Here is a 19,686-nt window from a genome sequence, read left to right on the forward strand (position 1 = left end):
TTCATTCATTCATATGGACTTCCTGGGCATGGGATCGAGTATCAGCCTATCTTCTAATGGGAAGCCACAGGAAGCGGACCGCCCCTCCGGTATTGCTGCTTTAAGTGCATGGCTAAACTGTAGATATCTAAATGTTTCGGATTGTTCAAGGTCATATTCTTTCTTTGGGTCAGTAAAGGTGATCAACCCCCTAGAATACCACATGTCCCCCACTGTTGAAATACCTATCAGGTCCCACTTATCAAATCCAGGGCAGGCACTCAGACGACCCAATTTCTTGGGTCCCCAGAGTGGGGTCGCACTTGTAATTTTATTGTGCCAGTGCATTTTTTTATTGACCGTGTGCCAGGTTTCGATTTATTATAGCCGCCTTGTCCCATGAGCCACCAGTCTGTACGGAAACTCAGGCCCCCCGATCCCTATGAGCCCAATGGTTAATCATCGCAAGTTGAGATACTTGGTAGTATGACCTAAGGTCGGGTAGAGAAATTCCCCCATCATACCATCCCGCTGATCGTTTTTGCATCGCTGTTCGTGGTGCCCGGCTGTCCCCCAGCAAGGTACGCACAATACCATCAATACTGGAGAAATAGCAGTCAAGGATCCTACCAGGGGTATTTTGTAGGACATAGAGAAAGCGTGGTAACGCCAGCATTTTATAGAGGGCTGCACACCCCAGAAGAGTCAGAGGAAGATAATGGCAGTGTTTGACGTCCACCCGAAAGCGCCTCAAGGGCAGTTGCAAGTTAGCTTCGTAAAAGTGGTCTGAGTCCGTCGTTATAAAAATGCCCAAATACCGGAAGCCCCACGGTGCTATAGGAATTTCATACTCCCTTGGTATGCGTGGTGACGGGCCATACAGTGGGTATGTTTGCGACTTGGACCAGTTTATTGTATACCCGGGGTGGTTGCCAAATATGCAGAAGATATGAAGGATACCATGAAGGGTGAATGTTGGAGATGCCATATATTTTTTATTTTTTTTTTATTTTTTGTTTTTTAAAAACCTTTATTGTTCCATCGAAGAGTACACCGCTATTCAGCCAACAACCCGGAGGCAGGCAGCTAGTATACGAGGCGGAACTCCGCCCAAGCATTTGAGGTCGTACTTTCAAACGGCAATACAGCATTTTACAATGGAACAAACAAAACAGAACTAATAAAGAGCCCGAGTCGAAGGGAAGCAAACAGTAAATGATCGAAATGACATAATCATCTTCACGCTGCGCCCACAGCCCGCCCAGACAGAGCAAGCGACAGACAAACCCCCTCAGAGAACGAACCCCATATCCCAGATCACTTATGCCAGGCGGATCACCACTTACAGCATCCCACAGTCGAACTCCAACCTCGCCACGTCATTGAAGCCACGATCAGCCCGCTTGGTCATCTTCCAACGCTGTCGTACTAGCCAACCAGTCTACCAGTGGCTGCCAGATATCTACAGGCCGCGAGCGCTGCGGCAGCTGGTCCCAGTATGAGGTCAGCTGCTCCCTACAGTACACCGCCGATCTTATCCAGGCCTTCACGTTTGGCGGCATTGTCTTCTTCCAGTGTAGCGCTACCTGACGCTTAGCAAGTAATAATAAAATGGCCACAAGCCTACGTGAGGTCTTAGGCACATTTCTAACGAATCCCAATAGGGCCACAAGTGGGTCCGGCCCCAGTACCATCCCCACAATCTGCCCCATGGCATTGAAGACTGCAATCCAGAAGTCGCGTATGGGGCCACACACCCAGACAAGGTGATAGAACGCGGCATCCTGCGCACCGCATCTCCAACAGCACGCATCAGACCGCAGACCCATCCTACACAATTGAATGGGCGTCCGGTAGGTCCGGTGCAGATAGTTGAAGTGTACCAACCGCAGCCTATAATTAGGGGATAGGTTTTCAAGTTGGGAGCAACAGTACTCCCACTGCTTCTCGGTAATAGATATACCCGCTTCAAGTTCCCACGCGGATCTAGAGTCAGTGTACGCAACCGGAGCCGTGCTTTGAGTAGCTCTATAGATCCGTGTGATCAGTTTGCGCGCGGAGGAGTTCGAGAGTACGTCCTCCAAGGCCGCAATCGTCGGCGGAGCCTCTGGAAACATAGGGTACCTGCCCTTGCAGGCAGACCGCAGTTGATAGTAGAGAAGAAGCTCCGAGGCCGTCGGTTCCGGCGCTGCCGCCATGTCCCGCACTGTGAGGAAGGTATCGTCCGGGTATAAGTCTCCCGCCACCTTCAGTCCGCAGGCCTGCGCCCGCCGCACCACTGCCGCGTCCGTCAATGGCCCCAATAGTGGATTATCCGCGAGGGGCATACTCGGCGCATATAAGTCATCTACGCCTGCACGTTTGGCAATGCTTGACCAGGCCCAGCGTACCATCTCAACAGTGTCAATGTCGTCTCTGGAGCGTCTGTATCTCTGATATGCCGCTGCACGAAGGGGGCAGGGGGCCGCAACATCCATCTCGATAGCCACGTGCGGCTGGTAAGGGATCGGGTGCTGCCAGTAGTGCAGATATTGGGCCTGAGCACAGTACGCATATAGCTCCATGTCCGGGGCCGCGAGACCCCCCTGACGGAAGGGAAGTGTGAGGAGGTTCCAGGCCACTCTGGGCTGCTTACCCGCCCAGAACAGTTCAATCAAGGCGGAGCGGAGCCGGCGAAAGAACGACTTAGTGAGTGGCACGGGGATGTTTACGAATAAGTAAAGAAACTTAGGAACGACCACCATTTTAGCAATTGCTATGCGGCCCATCAGAGATAGCGGCAGCGCTTTCCAGCGCTTCACTTTGCACTCCAGCCATTCCACGGCCACCCCAAAATTGGCCAGCCATATGTCCTGTATCGATCGGCTAATCCGTATGCCCAGGTATTTAATCTCATCAGTGACCCAGTCAATCGGGAATTCCGTGTGGCATTGACTCGTACTGTCCGTCAGCGGGAACATCGCCGACTTCGACCAGTTGATATCGATACCCGTGAGGCCGCTATACCTTGTCACCTCACGCATCAGTGGGTCGAAGTTTTCCGATGGATTCATCATATATATGGTTATGTCGTCGGCGTACATAGAGACCAGCAGGCCACGCGACGTGAAGCCGATACTGCGATGAGTGTGGTGTTGGCGCAAACGAGCCGCAAGCGGCTCCGTCGCAATGGCGAACAGCAATGGCGACAAGGGGCAGCCCTGCCGAGTGCCTCTTGTTATGGGGATCGGGGAAGACGTCTGACCATTAACCCGTACCCTAGCCGTCGGGTGATTATAGATTATTCCAATACGCCTGGCAAAGGAGGGGCTGAAACCCATGCGAGTGAATAACGCCCGTAGGAATTTCCACTCTAGTGAGTCGAACGCCTTAGTGGCATCAAGCAATGCGGCCGCGGCCTGTACCTTGGGATCCAAATAATGCAGGAGCCCAAACAGCACTCTAAGATTGTGGGAAGTGGACCGCCCCATCACAAAGCCCGCCTGATCGGACAACGCTATCTGAGGCAGCATAAGTTTCAGGCGGTCAGCGAGTAGTTTCGCGTAGATTTTGGCGTCAAGATTAATTAGCGAGAGTGGGCGATATGAGTCCGGGGTAACAGGATTCTTGCCAGGTTTAAGCAGCGTAATGATGAGGGCCTCTCGCATCGAGGCAGGGAGGATGCCAACCTCCATCGCTTCCTCAAAAACATTATGCAATCGAGGGACCAGTAGGTCTGAGTATTCCTTGTAGAAGGCTGCCGTCAGCCCGTCGGGGCCTGGTGCCTTGCTGAGCGGCATAGCGGCTATAACCGCTCGAATGTCCTCCTGCGTGAAGGGGAGGTCCATATATTGTCGGGCACTATTACTGAACCACGCAAGAGCTATGGTGTCCAGGTAATCACTAATAATAGTGTCGTCAGGGGACACCTTAGAGGTGTACAAGTCCTTATAGTAGTCTGTCATCACCGCCAGTATAGCCGGAGGATCTCGAATCACTGCACCCCCCGACTCCTGTAGCTCAAGAATATGCTCCGACCCGCGTGGCGGGCGCAGCAGATTTGCTAGTGTTCGGCCAGCTCTATCACCCTCTCCGTAACGTCTGGCCTGAGAATCTTTGGACAAGAACCTGACCTCCCTCTCAGCCTCCTCTTGATACTCGGTCAGTTTCGTCCTGAAGTCTGCACTCGCACCACCAGACGGGGCTGCCACCATCGCAGCTTCAAGCTGAGCCAGTTCAGATTCCAACCTGCCGAGAGTAGCTCTAATGGAGCGCAGAACCCCAGTTTTTAGCGCCATGCAGTGCCCTCTTGTCACAGCTTTACAGGCCTCCCAGAGCACGCCAGGTGAATCTACTGAGCCCTCGTTTAGTGCGAAGTATTCCTCCAGTTTTTCCCGCAAAGAGTGCTGGAAGACCTGGTCGCGCAGAGCCCGGGACGGGAACCTCCAACTAAACGGCTGAATGTACTGCGGCGGGGTGGATATCGTTAAGCAAACCGGGGCATGATCAGAAAGTGACCGCGGCAAGTGAGTCACCTCTAACACCGATGAGTGCAGATCTCTGGACAGCAGCCAGAAATCCAATCTGGACCAGGCCGCACGATGAGCTGTGATACACGTACCGGCGCGGGCCTCAGGGTGCAGTGTCCTCCAGGAGTCCACCAGCCCTGCCTCTTGCATAATATGGCCAAGCGCCTCCGACGCCCTAGGGTGATGTTCCCGAGTGGTGCCCTGCCTATCTGTAGTATCCGACAGTACCACATTATAGTCTCCTCCCCACAGTATCGCATCAGGTCCACAGTTCCGCACCTTATGCCACAATTCCTCGTAGAAATCTGGATTATCGTCATTCGGGCCATACACATTCACCAGAATCACTCTCGCGCCGCACAGCGAACCTACCAACAGAACAAACCTGCCCCCCACGTCCCTGATTTCCTCATGCGTCCTCCAGTGAAGCCCTTTTCTGATAAGTATCGCCACCCCTCTAGAGTAGTTAGAGTAGTGAGCGTGAACTACCTCGCCCCATCGGTTGTGTCTGAGCAGCTGCGCAGCATTGTCCGTCAGGTGCGTCTCCTGCAGAAGGCAAATGTCCGCACCTTTCCTAATCAGAAAGGCCTGTATCAGTCTCACTTTCCGCCTATCATTCATGCCCCGTACATTCCAGGTAATACACTTTATGCTATTCACAGCACCATACGTGTTAACAGAGTTCGGGCAAGCCTCAAGCATACACCTACCCCCCAGTCACCCGGCCAAGTCACGCCAAATCTCGAAGCAAGCATTTCCAATCCAGCGGGTCCCAATATATGAGGGCGGCAATGCCACAGCAATCTGTACGCCCGCCGACAGGGCAGGGAACCTCCACCAGGCACCAAGCAGGGAAATAGAACTCGAGCAGGCCACGGACCCGTTCCTCGTTGCATCGATTCCTGCAGCCCGTCCCTGTCAGACAACACACATCCCACCCGGCCAACTGGGTAGCCTGCCCGGTAAATGCCAGAACACCTCTTGCCAGGTGACTGTCGACATGACAGCGCGCTGTGCACCACGCGCGATTCAATAGCAGTTTTCGCCTCCTCCGACCCGGCTCTGAAACTTAAATAAAACACAACAAAAACCCCCAACCCCAGCCAAACCCCTAACCCTCCCGCTCCAACCCCCCAATCAGGTTGTGCAATGAACTCCCTGGACCCCCTCCCAACTACAACAACTGTAACTACAGTCTCTAAATGTGAACAGTGAATGGGAATCATCCCTTGAGGTACGCAGGTTGGCCACCCACAGGCCCTGTACTTGTGACAGGGCGATCGAGCGCGAGACTAGTGTACCAGCTCAAGGACCATCCCCCCCCAATCCCGCAGCCCCGCTCAGCTCCCTCATAGCATCTGAAATTGGAACTCCAGGGAATTAAACATTCTCACTATGGCCCAGCACAGCGTAGACAGGCGTAACCCAGCGATTTAGCAAAAAGTATACAGGAGTAGTCATTCAACGTCACTTAGCCCGTCCCGCTGGTCCGGGTCAACTGCAGGTGTCTGAGCCTTTTGGTCCTTTAACAGTTGTTTGGCATATTTCATAGCCGCCTTCGCGTCAACAAAGAAGGACGGCTTACCGGGACCTTGGACCCGGAGTTTAGCAGGGTAGATGAGGGAGTATTTGGTGCCCGCCTGTTGAAAAAGTTTCTTCGCCGGCAAAAATTCCCTTCGAGCGGCTTGAACCTGCATCGTATAGTCCGGATATAGTGCAATGTGGTTGCCCCTGTATTGCAAGTCTGATATGTCCCTTGCCATTCGTAAGATCACGTCCCGGTCCCTATAATTCAAGATTCGTGCAATAATAGGCCGGGGCGGTGCACCGGGTTTAGGCCTGGGCCCCAGTGATCTGTGAGCCCTCTCGACCAGGAACATCGGAGACAATCCCGACCCAAACAGATCCTTACACATTTGTTCGACAAAAAGCTCCATGCTGGTTATGTCCGTCGTTTCCGCCACACCCGTGATGCGGACGTTGTTGCGCCGCGAGCGCGCCTCCAAATCCTCATTTTTCTGCTGAATGAGTGTCAGAATCTTCTCCATGCCCCGCAGTTGGCCGGCAAGGCCGGTCTGATTTTCCTCCGTGTCGGCCACACGTGTTTCGAGCGATTCCACTCTCCCCTCTTGTTTGTCCATGCGGGACGTAATACCTTCCATGCGGGCAGCCAGCGCATCCATTTTGCCATCAATGCCATGTAAGCTTGTTTTCAGTTCCTGAAACATGGCCTTAATGTCCGCCTCCTGAGCACCACTCCGGACCGCTCGAGAAGATTCGGCCTCACGGAGGTCTGGGTCTGGGTCCGGCGGCTTCTGCTTGGACTTGTCGAAAGTGATTTTCGGCTGCCGCGTGTCCGGTTTGCCCATGGCGACTCACCAGCCGCCACCCGGCGCCGCGAGTATGCTTTGGCGGCCGCGACCAGTCGCCGCCAGCCACCGACCACCAGCGTCTCACCGAGGGCAGCAGGGCGGTTAGGCCCAGTAGGTAGGCTGAAGGGCTGGGCCTCCAATAGCGGGGCGCGCACCCTAAGCGGAGCAAGCGGGGAGAGTCACAGCGCAGGCCGCCGGAGCAGGACAACCCTAGTACAGCCGTGCACTGTCCACATCCCAGGTCAACGCTCCAACCTCACCACAGTATTGTCGGGGCATGTACGGCAGCCGACCTCGTCTCTCCGATCGTCGCCCTGTAACCTTCGACCATGGGACTTCTGCTTCAGGCAAAATGGCCGCCACTGCGATCAGCCGATCGGGCCCGTCGCCGTGCGCCGTCATGCAATCCAGGGGCGGACGTTCGGCGGACTTCCACACCAGCCGCCGCGTCCTCAGCTTCACTCCGACAGCCGTAGGGGGTGAGACCTTCGCCGGGGCGCGCGTTTCCTTGGGCGAGCGAACAGCCTCTGCCTCGCCCCTCGGACAGGTTTCGGGCACTCCACACGCAAGGCCCCGGCTCTAGCGAATGGTGTAGGCCGCCACATCTCCGCACCGCCCGCGGGCCGATCTCTGTCCACGAGCCGCCGACGGGGTCAGAAAAGCCAGAGCACAGGGCGGACACCCAGGGCCACCGTCTCGGGCGGGGAGGACCGAGCTCGCACCCCAGTTCAGCTAATAATTGCAGGATTTCTGTGCTCGATCGGCGGAGCTGCGGTTTCAGGCAGCCATTCCGCTCGGCAGCCAAGCCACGCCCCCCGGAGATGCCATATATAACAATATATCGCCCGCATATAGTGACATTCTGTCTTCATGATTCTCGGTCCATTTAAGTCCAAGGATCAAAGGGTCTCCCCTAACCCAGACCATTAGCTGGTCCAGCACTAAAGCAAATATTAAGGGTGATAGGGGGCATCCCTGCCAGGTTCCCCTTCCTAACTGAAACTGCCTGGACGTATGTTGATTCACCACCACTTGAGCAGATGGGCTGGTAAATAATAGTTTGATCCATTTTATAAAATTGGGCACAGATACCATTCTTTCTAGGACTGCAAACATGTAATTCCATTCGATTGTATTAAAAGCAATTTTGGCATCGAGGGACAACAGGGTCACATCCTCCCTAATCGTGTGCTGCCTACCCAACACCCCATGGAGGCGCCGCAAATTCAAGGTTGTATTCCGGCCAGGCTTGAAGCCTGACTGGTCTGGGTGTATCAGCCCGGTAATCAGGGGATAAGTCTGTTGGCAAGTAGTTTTGCTACTATCTTAGCCTCTACCGTAAGAATAGAGATAGGTTTATACGCATTGCAATCATTTGTTGGTTTGCCCTCATTGTGGATGACCACAATTGTGGCCAACCGGATCTCTTCTGGCAGTATCCCTTTCTCACAGCTCTCCAGATACATTTGGCAAAGATAGGGAGTTAACTTAGAAGCCGTTGATTTAAAGAACTCAATTGGGAGTCCATTGTGTCCCATGGCCTTCCCAGAGCGGATAACTCAAATGGCCAACTGGATTTCTTCTTCTGTAGGTTACCCTTCGAGGGAATCCCTTTCTTACGATGACAAGCAGGGAACATTGATAGTCGAGAGAAGCTCCCTTGCCGCAGGTGGTGAGACTGTAAAACGGTTGATGTGTAAACCGAGTCAAAGTGAGAGGCAAATGTTTCTGCTATCTGTTGTGGATTAGTGATTTCCTCCCCCCATGGGTCCGTGCAATTGGTGTACCCATCTCATTGCTTGCTCTCTTTTTTTTAACCAGGCTGAGAGCTTACCCGTTCTTTCCCCATGCTCATAGATCTTATGGCAAATTGATCTTTGTTTTGCCTTAGCCACCTCTGTGAGGAGCTGTTTGTAGTCCAGCATCTTAACCTCCAATAACTGCTGTGCGGCATAGTCAGGGGACTGTGCGAGTGCCGTTTCGCACCATTGGATGTCTACCTCCAGTTGGTCAATGCGTTTTGTTAGTTCTCTCTTGTGGCCGAACATCAGGGGGAGGGCCCTCCCCTTTATAACTGCCCCGAATACACCCCATAGAATTTGGGCTGAGGTGACCGAGCCTACATTTTCTTTAAAGTATAGTTCGGTATCTTTAATTAACGTCGTTTTGATGTGTGGTATCTTGAGCGCCCATGGATTTATAGTCAGGGTTGTGCACCTAGGTTGGGGCCCCACCGTCATCCTAGCAAAATAATAATAATAATAATAACCGCAAGGGTCTCTAGGCGCTGGGGGCCGTCGGGAAGATTAAGCAAGCTATTGCCCAGAGTCACATGGTGCTGGGCTAATCTGCCGCCGGTGCCGGGGATCAAACCGTGATCCCCAGATTCCGCAGTCAGTCGCCCTGGCCGTGGCGCCACACCTCTTCCACAATGGGGGAATGATCGGAAATTCCCGAGCAAGGCAGCGGGCCTCGCTGAATTTGGAGACAAAGAACTCAAAGAACGCTTGTTGGCATCTAAGATTAAGAAGTTTCAAAAGGACCTGGCCCGCTTCTCTATGGAGAAGGTCTACCTTTACTCAGCAGACGACTTCAAACCACTGGACTTCAACCAGCGAGGAGGAGATCTTGCATCAGGTTACTCCTCATTGGGATCAGGGCAATCAACCAACAGATCAGGAGTCAGGCTACAGAGACTTGGAGTCCGGGAGACGCAATCCGAAAAGGAAAAGACGGAGAGGCAGGAGAAAGATAAATTCCAATTTCAATCAACAGCAACAATGGTGGCCTCCAGGTCCATAGACATATCTTATGCCACGTTTTCAACACCCAACTACACAGTTTCCTCCTCCACCTCAACCTTTTTACTATCAACGTTTTTTAGAACAGGGCAATGGATGCCCAAGGGCCAGAAGAAGATCACAGGCTCAGGTCCACTGGGAAGGACCACCGTCACTGCGGACAACACGGAGTACGAACAGGACGATGACCCTACCAGGGATGAGCAGAGAAACAACATGATGGCCTTCACTAGCAGTGTCCCAACCACCACGGATGACAATGAACAAGAAACCAGTGACGACTCAAACGAATGTGTAAAAGGCTTAATTGTGAATTTGAGTCAACGTGTGCTGGAGACAAAACTCTTTAACAAAGGCGTGGCTACGTTCCCACCTATGAGGGTGACCCTTTTCTATTGAACTAGAAAATCGCCCAGTTCTTCAAGAAAGTTAGACTCAAGTTTTTCTTTTCTGCAGGATACTAAAGCCATAATTGGGGACATCGAGCATAATACCAATCTTAGCAAAAAACCTACTTTTATGCCACCACCCCACATGATCCCTCCTGAAGTCATCACTTTTGAGAAGGCAGTCCGACAAGACTTCAACAAGGTACTTAAAACAAGAATCCTGTGTTTAAGAACCTCTCTACATTGGATCAAGATACGCTGGAAAGGCTGACAAAAGATAATTCCATAACCATCAAGCCCGCCAACAAGGGTGGCGTTATTGTTTTGATGGACACATCCGCCTATCGGGAGGAATGCTTAAGACAACTGGCGGAATCAATCACATATAAACCACTGAGGATGGACCCCACCAAGAGGCTACTCAATATGATATTCAACCAGGTCAATGAGGCTAAGGAAGAAGGGTGGATTACCACTAAGGAGGCTGATTTTTTGGTAAATATTAATCCAGTGATCCCGTACTTCTACATCCTCCCCAAGATACATAAGCCAAAAGTACGCCCCCTGGAAGACCCATCATTTCAGTGATTGGCTCTCTCTTGGAGCCACTTTCCTAGTTTGTCGATTTATTTCTCAGACCGATTGTGAAAGGAATGCCACCGTTTCTTCAAGACACAAAGGATGTCGTTCGTACATTAGAAGGCCACGTAGTTTAACAGAAACACTGACTACCTAGTCTCTCTCGACGTAGAATCTTTATACACCTGTATCCCACAAGATCAGACACCATGCACAGCTGAAATTCTACTAAACAGCACTGACATGGACATCATCACCCCGTGCCTTTTATCATGATCTGATCCACCCTGGCCATAAAAGAAAACTTTTTTCAATTTGAGGACACATTGTTTCCTGCAGATCTCAGGCCCTTTGATGGGCAGTACTTTCGCCCCGAGCCTGGCGAATTTGTATGGCCATTCGATTGAACAAGACACAATTTTGACGGCGATCAACCCTTTTGAGTCAAATATCCACCTCTGGAAACCTTACATCGACAATATTCCTGTGTTGTGGTGTGGCAACGCGGAAGATATTGAGAGTTTTCACCTCTGGCTCAATTCTTGTAATGAATTCCTAAAATTCACTTGCCAATTCAGTAAAGATCAACTCCCCTTTCTTGATCTTTTGATCTACACTACAGAAGATGGTCTATGTACGGAATCGTATACCAAACCGATGGTGAAGAACTTGCTTATTTCTTATGCAATTACCATCCCAAATCCCTACGGAATGATTTACTGTTTGGCCAATTTCTGAGGATCCGGCGTAACTGCTCTTAAGTGACAAATTACAGGAAACATGCCTCCACCTTGGCAGGCCAGCTTCTAGACCAACAATATCCTCAGTCTTTGGTTAAAAAATCATTGAATCGAGGGTGCAACAATCATCGGCAAGCTCTATTGGAGCCACATCCTGCAAAGGAGAACACAGACAGACTGATCTGCATGAGCACATTTAGTTGTAGGTTTAGCCTTCTCCAAAAGAGTATTAACAAGAACTGTCACATTCTGAATAAAGGCAGTGGCAGTCTGGATAAGCCAATATTTGCTTTTAAATGCAGCACCAACCTCAGGGACCAAGCTAGTCCAAACAAGACCACGCATTAAACAGGTATCCCAACAAAACACACTTTGGAACCTTCCACCAATCAAGGGGCACTTTCCCTGTGGTAATTGTAGTATGTGTGGACAGATATCACACACAACCACAATAGATCTTGGTACAGACCGTGAATGGCAGCTAAGACACCATACCAACTGCAACTCTGAGGGCCTGATATATCTGATCACCTGCCCCTGTGACCTCAGGTACGTTGGTATGACAACAAGAAAGGTCAAAACATGCATACTTAACCTCTTCCATGCTCATGACGTCTCCCGGCCGTAATGAGTCACAATGGGCGTGTGCGGACGACGGCCAGGAGACGTCATGACCACGCCCGAGATTGGAATGTCCAGCACTGCGGCAGCACTGCGGCGGAATTTGCACCGCAGCGAAGAGGTTAAACACAAGAGCACAATAAGATGCAAGAAGCAGATCAACAGGCTCACAGCACATTTCCCGGAGGCAGGGCACAATGCCAATGATTTTAGGTGGGTAGTCCTTGACAAACCCAACATTACCCGTCCCATTACCAACATGACACAGTTCCTTTTTAGAAAAGAACAATGCTGGGTTTTTAGGCTACATACTGATACCAACAGTCTAAATTATGAAATTCCCTGATCTAGCCTTACGTAATAGACCTCTCCCTCGGTTTCATCTTGGGTTCCTACCACCTTTGGACCTTCGACCCTACACCGAACACTAGATGATTTCTAGGTCCTCACTACTTTCTTTGACAGCAGGTTTGCTCTCCTTGGTCACATACTGACTGCCATGAGTGCACATTTTACTTTGGGTCCCTCCCCCTTATGTTATGTTATGTTAACTTATATTTATAGAGCGCCAATCACCGGAAGGTCTCTAAGTACTATAACATAAATCAGAAGTCCGGAATCCCTTCGCACAACTGTACACAACACACAGCGGAGTGAGCTTATCCAAATGCCTCTGTAAACAGAAGGGCTTTAAGTCTCCTTCAGAATGGTAGTAACCTGGCTTCCTTACGCATACCGTCAGGTAATTTATTCCAGATTTGGGGGATGGTAACTGAAAATGCCTGACCCCCTAGAGTCGTTCTCTTAATGCGTGGGCAGGCCAACAGACAAGACTCTGATGACCTTAGAGAGCATCTGGGCACATAGGGCCTCAGGTGATCTTTGATGTATTTAGGTGCCTCTCCAAACTGAGACTTATGTGCAATGCACAACCCCTTAAATGTAACGCTTTGCTTGATGGGAAGCCAATGTAACTGCTGCAACAGGGGGGTGGCATGGGTTCTTCTTTTTCGCAACTTATAAATCAGCCTTGCCGCATCATTCATAACCACTTGGAGCTTCCCCAGAAGTTTTTCGGGAAGCCCTGTGTAGACTGCATACCCATAATCTAAGCGTGACAAGATTAATGCCATCACAACAGTCTGCATGGTGAAGAAGTACAGCAAGGTCACCAGTCTCCGAAGTTGCTGCATAAGACCGATACAACTCCCCACCACAGAAGATACAAGGCTATTTAGGGTTCATCCAGTGTCTAACTTTATACCCAGGCTCTTCACTGCTGGCACCGGTATTGGGGTGATGCCCAGCTTGGGGCCAAAAAAGACTAGACCAGGGTGGGACCCCTGAAGTAAGAGCAAGTACTTCTGTTTTATCTGGGTTTACCTTCAGTGAGTTGGAGGTCATCCAGTTCATAGTGAAGCGGAGGATGTTCTGGACATTGCACTGTGAGGCGGAAGAGTTGTCAATACGCACAATTAGCTGGTTGTCATCAGCGTAGCTAAACACCTGACAGTCTGTTTTGGCTAGTGCATCGATCAAAGGCTGAAGGGACAGCGCAGAGCCCTGTGGGACCCCCCATTGTAGAATGCACTGCCTAGATGTACAATCTCCCAGTTGGACTCTTTGGGCCCGATCCTCCAGAAAAGAGTTAATCCATTGGAGGACCATCCCAGTAACTCCCAGCCGTCGGACACGGGCTAACATCTGCACGTGGTTCACCGTGTCAAATGCGGCTGAGTGGTCCAATAGGATTAGAGCTGAGGGGATATTTTTGTTGGCTGCAAGCCGCAGGTCATCCAGCACTGAGAGCATCACCAACTCAGTGCTGTTGTGAGCCCTGAAACTGGCTTGCCGACTGTGTAGCAACTGATGTTGTTCAATAAACGACGAGAGGACTCTGAGTACGTGTTGTTCAAAAACTTTAGCCAGGAAGGGGAGTCTGGAAATAGGTCTAACATTTTTAAGGCTCTTGGTGTCTGCCCCTGCCTTTTTCAGCAACAGGATCACCAAGGCTTCCTTTAACTTCTGTGGTACCCTACCTGTCGCCAAAGACAGGTTTAATGTTGTGTTATAGCACTCGGCTGCGGCCAGTTTGGCCTCACTCACTCCTCCAATATGGCCGCCATTTTCACCTTCCAGTAGGACCTGTACAGAGTCCACTGACGTTTTTACTCTCCAATCCTGGGTACCTTCCGGGTAGGCTGAGTCTCCGCCCTTGAGAGATTTTTATGTTGTTTTTTTTATGGCAGACCCCTCAGTTTTGGGTCACTGCACTCCACTGATGGCTTTTTGTGGCTCATCTCAACCTTTCCAAGATGATCGCCTGGTTCACCCCCCCGGCGGGACCCACATGTAGTCCGCTGTCGACTCTGTACACCTTCCGGTGAGGTGGAGTCATTGGCCCTCAAGAGACCTTTTATGCCAGACCAACATGACAATCCCCTTCCTTGTCCCGGACACACATGCAGATTGATCAGGACCTCACCTCACTTGGAGGTAAGCAAAAGCAGCCTGCTCCGACTTTGAACTGCACTGTGTTGCTTGTTGGAAATGGTGGCATGGCCTTACACCCCGCTCTGCCCATTTTGGGGGGTGTTACGTACCTGTGCGACGGTGAGGACGACTCCTCCCGTATGCCTGCCACCTTGCTCGTAAGGGAGATACTTACTTTCCCTCCATTCCCCTTGAATACCCCGACAGTGGAGTATACTTGAGGTAGTATCTCTACTGCACACCCACACATGAGGTGCAGTTGTTTCACTGTTTATTTGGTTTCCCTAACCCGGTGGGCCTCCTTTTCCATCACACATACCAAGGGGAACCTCTGCCTTAATTTGGAACCTCATGGTGAGCTGTTTCCCGACCTACTCCACGGTTTGGTCTCCATTCTAGGTGACTATTCCTAGCTATCAGTGGCATTACGGTGTTCATGCTACCCTTTGTTCTGCTTCATTAGCGCTCAGCAACCAATGTCTTTTGCTGACCTGTTTATTCATGGACATCACTTGCTGTCCTTTCTGTGTTCTATCACTATGCACCAGAATATGCTTATCTTTGCACAGTTATTTTACAAAGATTAGGTTATATATATATATGAGAAACATTTACATTTTATTCACACTGAGAACATAGAGTTAACTGTATATGTCCTTTATGCACTTATGACTGTGAATCACAGCCACACTTGCTCCCTTCTGACCTCTTTTAGGTTTTGGAACCCACCTCCGAGGATGAGTTGCCACTAGCTCCCCCTGCAAGTCGGGTAAGCTTTGGAACAGCCTTTCCCTTATTACTGTAAACACAGTATTTATAAAACTTATAGTAAACGGCACGGCATTAAGGGAGTGTGATTGAAATGTCTTCTATGCTTGTCATTAACTCATTTTTTGTTTATAGGGATGTTGCTGAACATCAGCCCACCATGATGTATGCGCATGCGCGGACGCCCATGCATGCGCATTTCTCGTGAGAAATGCGCATGCATGGGCGTCCGCGCATGCGCATTTGGGAAAAGAAGTTGCCGTCAACGAGGAAGAGGGAGCCCCGGGACGCCGCGCTGCAGGTAAGGCATTTTATCTTATTTTTGATCATAGTTTACCTTATTTTACAAGGAGGGCGGGCGGCAGGCAGCTCTGCTTCGCCCTGGCGTGTGCGTAGCGCTGCCTGCTATGCCTACTTTGTAAACCGCGAAGCAGGCAGCGCTACGTACACTCCGTGGGCGAAGCGGAGTACTATGCCCGGGGTTAATCATTTGGTCCTGAAAAAAGCCACAGCAAATCCGCGGAGGGCACCCAGGCTGAAACATGTCGACCCTATGACCACATTAAACCATGCGAGGTTAAATTTTCCAGGCATGGCTCACACACTAATTTTAGTCCTGACCCCCTGATGTTCTATTAAAATTGATTGTTGACATACCAGGGAGTTAGTTTTAACTTCACACTCACCACTTCTACACATCCCCTCCACACCCGGCTCATCTGAAGGTTTGAGTATATCTCTTGCCAAACACAACTAAGACATTCCTGAGCTCCTCCCTCACCATGAGGGGGTTGCAGCTTGCACTGTGACCAGGTTCGCAGTGCGAAGATGTTCCCGATGATGAAGCATGCCACCTACGGGTGGGTAAGGGAACTCGTCCTATAAAAGGGAATCCCCACACTCCAATTCCATTTGTTTTTGACCCAGGGTGGCTTAGTTTGTGCTGCTAGAATATATTAGAGGGGAGTCGCCCCCTGCTGGTCGGTAAATCTCCTCAGGCCTTTTTTGAGTATATACATAAGTAGTTTTAAATGCCAAGTCAAAGTGGCAGTAAACTGCACACACAGACACGGCAGTGGCAAGCCTGAGACAGGTTTGAAAGGCTACTCTTGTGGGTGGAACAATCAGTGCTGCAGGCAATTAGTAGCATTTAATTTGCAGGCCCTGGGTATATGGTATACCACTTTACAAGGGGCTTACAGTTAAATTAAATAGGGCAATCAGGTGGGTACACCAATTACACACATGTCTTCCGAAGAAGCACATGCACTTTAGCACTGATTAGCAGTGGTAAAGTTCTCAGAGTCCTAAGGGCAACAAAACGATTCAGCAAAGCGTGGAGGCAAAAAGCAAAATGATTGGGGAAGACCACCGTAAGCTGACAGTTCCAACAGAGGGGAAGTCTGGAAAGGAGGCAGTTATATTCTGACCAACCTTAGAGGGGTTTCTGTGGGGTAGGGCTATGGAGACAGGTAAAGCTTCATGCTGTGAACAGTCTGAAAACACTGCAACCCTTGCCCAAAAACAACCACAAAAAAGTGTTGTGCAATGTTGGCCTTTACTTTATATTTAAAGAATCTAGGGCCAAGTGTACCAAACTTAGTAGCACAAGCAAACCCTGCAATTCACTATATTAGTGGGTCTCTGACTTATAAAAAGCAGCCGTAAATCCACCTATATTACCTATATTTGTAATCCATTTATCAAATCACAAAAGTATTTGTGGTTTGTTAAATGAGTTTAGAAATGGTTGATGGCATGCTATTTGCAAGGAGAATGTTGTGGGTGTCCCTTCTAAATAACAATTGGGTACCATATGCATCAAAGTTTTGTGAAATTCTGGTGGCAAAACATTTAAAAGTCCCTGACTCCTCAAAAGAGGGGGTAGAAAAGGTTTCTGTGTCAGTAGGAGTGGTCAAAAGATCACTGCCAAGTCTCAAAGAAGCATTAGAAAAAAGAAAACACTTGTTTTTTTTGTAAAAGTAGCCATGCTTCCTATTAGGAGAACTAGCTGCTTTAAAATGGTACTTTCTGTAAAGTCAATCACAGACATGGCAGTCTGCTCACACTAGCAGTCCGCCAACCCTGTGATTTTCTCCAATTTGAGTGAGTTTCAATTTATGACACACCTTATAAATATAGTAAGGTAGATCAGGCTGCCACGCACTATGAATCCTTTTTGTACACCTTCATATACGTACAAATATAGTTGTGGTCACAAAAATTATGGTACCAGATTGAGGCCAGTATTTGGGACAGGACAAGTTAGAATATCTGTCTCCTAGTTAATGGTGTCACAGCTGGAATTGTTTTTGCTGTGAATGATGTAATAGACGTTCCCTAAAGACTCATGGTGTATTGCTATCCATCTTGCATTGTCTATACAATTATAGGGGTGTGTCTGTTTGGTCTAGTGTGTGTCTGTTTTGCTTTCATTTTTAATGGAATGCCTATTTACAAAAAACAAGTTTCATATTGTTTTCAACACAGTGGCTGACAAGAGGTTAGTCATATATACCTCCCACTTCTTTTCCGGTTCCCCATCCACTGTCTCGTGATTAGGTGGAATAGTCTGATGCGTGTTCTCACTGTATAACAAAATAATGAAATTGCTATAAAACACTAAATTGGCAGACATTAAGAGTTCTCTGAGATAATTTCTCATCGCATGCTTTTGTTCCCTGCAGCTGCAAAATATTATTTGTTTTGATTTGTTCAGGTCTTCAGAGGTGCAGAATAGAGAATCGATACACGGAGGAGTCACCATACACTTCACATTCCCACTGAAGATCCAAGCTTAATTTCAAAATCGACAGAGTAAAAACGCGTTCCTTGCCCGTCCCCTGCCAGCTCTGCCCTTTCTCAATATCTAATCAGGAAAAGGTCAACTAAGAACACAGGCCCTAATCTAGTAAACCAAGCGCCGTGCTTCAACCTAGGTGACAATTACAAGTACTGCGATCATTTCACATTATTAATTTGACACAGGAAAATAGAAAAAAGAGGGCATTGGGAATGGGTCATTATCTGCCAATTGCAATTGAAACCCCGAATGTTCCATGAAAAAATAGGAATTAAATGGGCAATCAGAATTGCCTCGCCTGATTCTTATGGCAATTCCCCATTTTCGGCTATTTTCCACCCAAATATTTCTCCAGGTAAAATCGGTAGTGCTGTTTTTCTGCTTCTCCTGCAAATCCTGACTTACATTTCCAGCTGACTCGGGAATTGAATGGTCCTGAGAATGAGAGATAGGTGTGATGTTTCTACTTACAGACCTGCATACCGTATTTCGACAGCATGCACCTATCAAAAAACCTCCTACAAAGTGCATGCCAATGTCTTGATTATTAATGTGTCCATAAATTAAAGTAAACTGGAGAAGCAGTGTTTAACTGATGGGTCAGGAGCATCAGGGTTGGATTGGGACCAAATTATGCCAGGGTATTTATTCCCCCCAAAAAAGTGGCCTACATTTGTAGATATTGACCTTTCGCCAAACATTGCTTATTTAGAATCAAGGGGTAATTAGGGGCGAATGATATAATAAATTATGTCTTTCAAGCTTCCTTCAAGCTCGCAGGTTCAGTAGCATTAGCCAAGATTAGAAACACCATTTTTCGCACTGCAACATCTCCTACAGGTCTTCTTACCTTATAGTATATAATGTATTTACTCTTGGGTCCCTGAACCTGTTGATTGTCCTTGGGTCCCTTAGCCTGAGCTCACTCCAAATCTATGAATCTCCCCCCAAATCCATAAAGCCATAACACTCCTGCTCATAGTTAGGAATCTTCACTTCCCACTTGCTGACAGAACCTCAGAAGATCATGCTCATGGCTGAGTCTACAGGCCTCTGTTCACCCTCAAGAACCCATGTGCCCTGCTCATTCTAAGGCCTTCAGGCTCTCGCTCGTAATTACACACAGTCGTGCCCGGCCTGACTCGTGGGTGGAGGAGCGCAGTTGCACAGGGAGAGGGGGTCACGTGGGGATGGGGGTGTTTAATTTAGTTTAAAAAATATATATTTAAACGTACCTGTCCCACGGCCGGCGTCTTCTCTGCTCTCCTGCTCTCCAGGAACAGGAAGCAGAAGCAGGCAGACATGCTCCCTCCCTCCCCTAAGCCAATCACAACGTTGCTCAAGCAGCATTGTGATTGGTCAGGATGCCGACCAGTCGAAGGCAAATGGGGAGAAAAGGCAGTGTGCGCATGACTGGTTTGGGCGGCCCCTAGAGTCTTTGAGCACTTGGGAGTGGGCAGGCACACCACTCCTCCCCTGCCCTGCTCTCTGAGCAGCCCTGCCAACCCGCCTGCCCGCAACCAAGCATAAAATTATAATGACGGAAAGCTATTACCAATTTATGTTTCTGCTTCTTGCACTGCGTGAAGCAGTGGGGCTACGCTCCTCTGCCCTAGCGGAGGACCCACCCCTG

This window comes from Triturus cristatus, chromosome 10, assembly GCF_964204655.1.
Source record: "Triturus cristatus chromosome 10, aTriCri1.1, whole genome shotgun sequence".
NCBI lineage: Eukaryota > Metazoa > Chordata > Amphibia > Caudata > Salamandridae > Triturus > Triturus cristatus.